The sequence below is a fragment of the Triticum aestivum genome, chromosome 4A (assembly GCF_018294505.1).
Source record: "Triticum aestivum cultivar Chinese Spring chromosome 4A, IWGSC CS RefSeq v2.1, whole genome shotgun sequence".
Classification (NCBI taxonomy): Eukaryota; Viridiplantae; Streptophyta; class Magnoliopsida; order Poales; family Poaceae; genus Triticum; species Triticum aestivum.
In genome coordinates this window covers 745,735,077-745,741,076 of record NC_057803.1, presented here as the reverse complement: position 1 = coordinate 745,741,076, position 6,000 = coordinate 745,735,077, and positions in this window count along the sequence as shown.

Here is a 6,000-nt window from a genome sequence, read left to right as displayed (position 1 = left end):
AGTCTTTATACTTCGAACTTCTTCACTCGGTCTGGTCGGGCCATGTCGAATGGATCTTTGGAACCGATGGGGGCACTCTGAGTGCACCCACTGGGTGTAGTCCCCGAGGCTATGGTGGACTGCGGGCACTCGACTATAGTCTTAGGAACTGTTTTTTTTGCTCTTTCGGTCGACTGGTCGAACCGAATTGGTAAAACCAGTGGGGGCAAGCTGAGTGCACCCACTGCGTGTAGTCCCCGAGACTACTGTCGAATGTTTTGATTTGACTGTAGTCTTAGAAATGCTACGATTTTTTCTTTAGTCACTCGGAAGTGACCTGTCTTTGATGTTTTATTGGTTGACTCTTCGAAGAAATCTTGCGAGCTCGTGGCCCGCTATACCGAATTGGAGAACAAACAGATCCAGCTCAACCTTGACTTGAAGCTTGCTCAGGAGAACTTGCAAAAGGCGAGAGACGAAGCCAAAGGTATGGCTGGTGAGAGCTTTTGACGACTGTCTTTGTCTTTCTACCCATTCTCAACTCTGGGCTTATTGTTATTTTGCAGACAAACTGGAGGAGACTCTGAAGAAGAAAGACCAAGACCTTGCAGAGGCACAGAAGGCGGCTTTGGAGAAAACAAAGCTTGCGGAAGAGAAACTGGTCTCAGTCGGCAAACTCGAAGAGGAGAATACCAAACAGAAGGCTGCTCTCAACGCGGCCAACAAGGAGGTTAGCCGACTGAACAATGACAAAGTTGCTCTGACTGACAAGGCTGGCGAACTGGCGGGGAAAAGGAATGATCTGGAGACTTATCTGGGAGGGCTCGCCAAAAAGTTATTCCTCATGCTCGAAGGTAATCTCTTTTACCCGACTGTCTAGTTATCATCGACTGATCATAGAACTGTTAACTTGAACCCGAGTTGTGTTTACAGAATTCTGTCAGAACTTCGAAGAGGAGACCAGTCGAGTGGAGACAAGCCTGGACCCAATCAACTCCCCCGTGAAGGATGAAGCCGCTATGAACGTGCTCCGACTGGAGTCTCGCATTGCTGGTGTGGTGGATTATCTCGCTCGACTGAAAGCTGCAGTGTCGCGGATCGACTCAACACTCTGGCCAGACCAGACGCTTGAGAATGACCTCGAGTCCTTAATGACTCGACTGAATGAGGTCCCAAGTCGAGTGCAAGAGTGGAAAAAGTCTTCTGCCAGGTGCGGTGCTGATGTTGCTTTGTCTCTTGTTCGTGTCCACTGCAAGGAGGCGCGGGAGGAAAGGCTGGCGTCCCTCAAAGTTGCCAATACCAAGAAGTATGATTTCCGATCTTTCATGGAGACTTTCATCGCCGCTGCCACCCGGATTGCTGATGGAATCGACCTTGACCAGTTTGTGGCTCTTTCCAGTCCTCCACCTGAGGAGTAAAAAACTTCTATGCTCTGCCTTAATTTTGCCTCGGAATGCCGAGTGGTTTTGTAACCGATAAACTTTAACGGGCTTAACGCCCAAGCACTTTCGAATCCGTAGGACATTCATTTGAATTTGGTTTATCATCAAGCGTGCTTTTATTTGCCTTCGATGCGAACTTTGCTTTTCATTCGGAGTATACTTCAACGCTTGAGCAGCATCTTTGAGGTGACTATCCAGTCGACTTGCACTCCATCAATTTTGCAGGTAGGGATGAAGTACAGGCTGCGGCTGACCTCGTCATCCTTGCGGATCGGAATGGTCCGCACGTTGTACTTGTGGCGCAGCTCCGAAGGAGAAGGTAGCAGTCGACCTGCACCTCATCGTCCTTGCGGATTGGGATGGACTGCATGTTGTACTTGTGGCGCAGCTCCGAAGGAGAAGGTACCGGTCGACCTGCACCTCGTCGTCCTTGCGGATTGGGATGGATTTCTTACTTAGGCGAGTACTGGACTGCGGCTAAGCCCCCGAGTGGGACGTTTGCTCTCCACTCGGTAGGGTTTTTCAATACTTAGGCGAGTACTGGACTTCAGCTAAGCCCGAGTGGGAGGGTTGCTCTCCACTCGGTAGGGTTTTTCAATACTTAGGCGAGTACTGGGACTGCAGCTAAGCCCCCGAGTGGGAGGCTGGCTCACCACTCGGTAGGATTTTTCAATACTTAGGCGAGTACTGGGACTGCAGCTAAGCCCCCGAGTGGGAGGTTTGCTCTCCACTCGGTAGGATTTTTCAATACTTAGGCGAGTACTGGACTGCAGTTAAGCCCCCGAGTGGGAGGTTTGCTCTCCATGCGGTAGGATTTTTGACGGCATAGCTCCGAAGGAGAAGGTAGCAGTCGACCTGCACCTCGTTGTCCTTGTGAAGCGCACATTGTATTAAACACTTAGGTGAGTACTGGACTGCAGCTAAGCCCCCGAGTGGGAGGTTTGCTCTCCACTCGGTAGGATTTTTCAATACTTAGGCGAGTACTGGACTGCAGCTAAGCCCCCGAGTGGGAGGTTTGCTCTCCACTCGGTAGGATTTTTCAATACTTAGGCGAGTACTGAGACTGCAGCTAAGCCCCCGAGTGGGAGGCTGGCTCACCACTCGATAGGATTTTAAAACACTTAGGCGAGTACTGAGACTGCAGCTAAGCCCCCGAGTGGGAGGTTTACTCTCCACTCGGTAGGATTTTTAAAACACTTAGGCGAGTACTGGGACTGCAGCTAAGCCCCCGAGTGGGAGGCTGGCTCACCACTCGATAGGATTTTAAAACACTTAGGCGAAACGGATTCACAGCTAAACCCCCGAGTGAGAGGCTGGCTCGCCACTCGGTAAGGATTTTTTTTACAGACTTAGGCGAAACGGATTCGCAGCTAAGCCACCCACTGGGGGGGGGGAAGGGAATGTTAACAAAAAGTAATAACAATCACTGGGAAAATTATAACCTTCTTGATTTAGATAAACAAACTACAGAGGTACTTTTATTACATCTCACCCAAGTGAGTACTTAAGTGTAAAAGGGGCAGAGCAGCTCCGCATTCCAGGCTCGAGGCTCATCGATCTGACGTTCGACGTTGTAAAGATGGTAAGCTCCATTGTGAAGAACTCTGGTGACGATGAAGGGACCTTCCCAATTGGGAGCGAGCTTGTGTGGTTTCTGTTGATCCACTCGGAGGACCAGATCCCCTTCTTGAAAGGCTCGCCTCCTCATATTTCTAGCGTGGAATCGACGCAAGTCCTGCTGATAGATGGTCGAGTGGATCAGGGCCATCTCCCTCTCCTCTTCAAGGAGGTCGACTGCATCTTGCCGGGCTTGCTCCGCTTCAGCTTCAGAGTAGAGTTCGACTCAGGGCGCATTGTGAAGAAGGTCACTCGGCAGAACTGCTTCAGCTCCATAGACCATAAAGAATGGAGTTCTCCCAGTCGACCGATCAGGAGTGGTCCTCAATCCCCAAAGAACCGATGGAAGTTCGTCAACCCACGCTCCTGCTGGATGCTTGAGATCACGCATCAGTCGAGGTTTCAGTCCTTTGAGAATTAGACCATTTGCTCGTTCTGCTTGTCCATTCGACTGGGGGTGAGCGACTGAAGCATAGTCGACTCGCGTGCCCTAAGAGACGCAAAAGGCTTTGAACTTGTCGGAATCAAAATTTGACCCATTGTCAGTGACGATGCTGTGCGGAACTCCATATCTGAATATCAACTCTTTGATGAAACTGACAGCAGTGCACGCATCAAGGTTCTTGATAGGTTTAGCTTCGATCCACTTCGTAAACTTGTCGACTGCCACCAGCAAACGAGTGAAACCACTCCTTCCAGTTCTCAATGGTCCAATCATATCCAACCCCCAAACAGCGAAAGGCCAGACGAGGGGAATGGTCTTTAATGCTGAGGCGGGTTTGTGTGACATATTGGAGTAAAATTGACATCCTTCACACTTGTCGACTATTTCCTTTGCCATTTCATTTGCCTTTGGACAGTAAAAACCCGCTCGGTATGCTTTAGCCACGATGGTCCGAGAGGACGCATGGTGACCACAGGTCCCCGAGTGGATATCATCAAGAATTATCTGACCTTCTTCTGGCGTTATGCACTTCTGGCTGACTCCAGTCACGCTTTCTCTGAATAACTGTCCCTTGATCACAGTAAAGGGCTTGGATCGGCGGACGATCTGTCTAGCCTCTTCTTCGTTCTCAGGGAGCTCTTTCCTCAGGATATACGCGATGTACAGTACTGTCCAGTCGGGAGTGATGACCACGACTTCCATGATCAGGTCGACCACTGCTGGGACCTCAACTTCAGTCGGATCAGTGGCACTTTTTGGCTGTGGAGCTTCTTCAGTGAAAGGATCCTCTTGAATCGGCGGTGTGCGGATGTGCTCCAAACACACATCACTGGGAATGGCTTCCCTCTTGGACCCTATCTTCGCCAAATCATCAGCAGCTTGATTTTTCAGTCGGGGTATATGATGGAGCTCTAACCCCTCAAACTTCTTCTCTAGCTTCCTCACTGCATTACATAGCCAGTCATGGCTGGACTTCTGACGTCCCACTCCTTCATCACCTGATTAACCACCATATCTGAGTCGCCATAGACCATGAGGCGACCGACGCCGAGTGAAATGGCCATACGCAACCCATACAACAGTGCTTTGTATTCTGCTTCATTGTTGGAAGAATCAAAGTGAATCTGGAGCACATATCTGAGCTTATCTCCTCGGGGGGAAACCAACACTACCCCAGCACCGGAGCCATTCAGCATCTTGGAACCATCAAAGAACATAGTCCAGTGCTCCGAGTGAACTTGAGTCGGTAACTGTTGTTCAATCCACTCGGCGATGAAATCTGCTATTGCTTGGGACTTGATGGCTTTCTTTGCCTCAAACTTGATATCAAGGGGAAGAAGTTCAATCGCCCATTTCACCACTCGACCAGTTGCGTCTCTGTTGTGCAGAATCTCTGATAATGGGGCGTCGCTGAAGACTGTAATGGAATGATCAGAGAAGTAATGAGCAACCTTCTTCGCGGTCGTATAAATCCCATACACAAGCTTCTGATAATGAGGGTATCTTTGCTTTGATGGGGTTAATACTTCAGAAAGATAATATACTGGGCGCTGAACTTTGAAGGCCTTTCCTTCCTCTTCCTGCTCGACCGTAAGTACTGTACTGACGACTTGTCCTGTGGCTGCAATGTAAAGCAGCAACGGCTCCTTGCTGATTGGGGCAGCAAGCACCGGCTGGGTGGAGAGCAGAGCTTTGAGCTCTGCAAATGTTGCATCAGCTTCGGGAGTCCACTCGAACTTGTCTGACTTCTTCATTAGTCGGTAAAAAGGCAATGCCTTTTCACCGAGGCGAGAGATGAATCGACTTAAAGCGGCCAAGCATCCAATAAGCTTCTGGACATCGTGCACACGCACAGGGGGTTTCATTCGGAGTATAGTGCCAACTTTTTTTGGGTTAGCATAGATTCCTCGTTCAGAAACGAGAAAACCGAGTAACTTTCCGCCAGGAACTCCGAATGTGCACTTTGATGGATTAAGCTTGATATCATACCTCCTAAGATTAGCAAATGTTTCAGCAAGGTCAGTCAACAGGTCAGAACCTTTCCGTGACTTGACCACAATGTCATCCATGTACTCCTCCACATTCCGACTGATTTGAGTGAGTAAACACTTCTGAATCATCCTCATGAACGTGGCTCCGACATTCTTGAGGCCGAATGGCATGGTGACATAACAGAAGCACCCGAATGGAGTGATGAAAGCTGTTTTGATCTCGTCGGGTCCATACAGACGGATCTGATGGTATCCGGAATATGCGTCTAAAAAAGACAACCGCTCACATCCTGCAGTCGAGTCGACTATTTGGTCGATGCGGGGGAGAGGAAAATGGTCTTTCGGGCAGGCCCGATTGATATGTTTGAAGTCGATGCACATGCGAAGTGACTTATCCTTCTTAGGGACAATGACAACATTGGCGAGCCACTCGGAATGGTAAATTTCTCGGATAAACTCTGCTGCTAAGAGCCGAGCCACCTCTTCGCCTATGGCCTTTCTCTTCTGGACGGCGGACCGTCGAAGA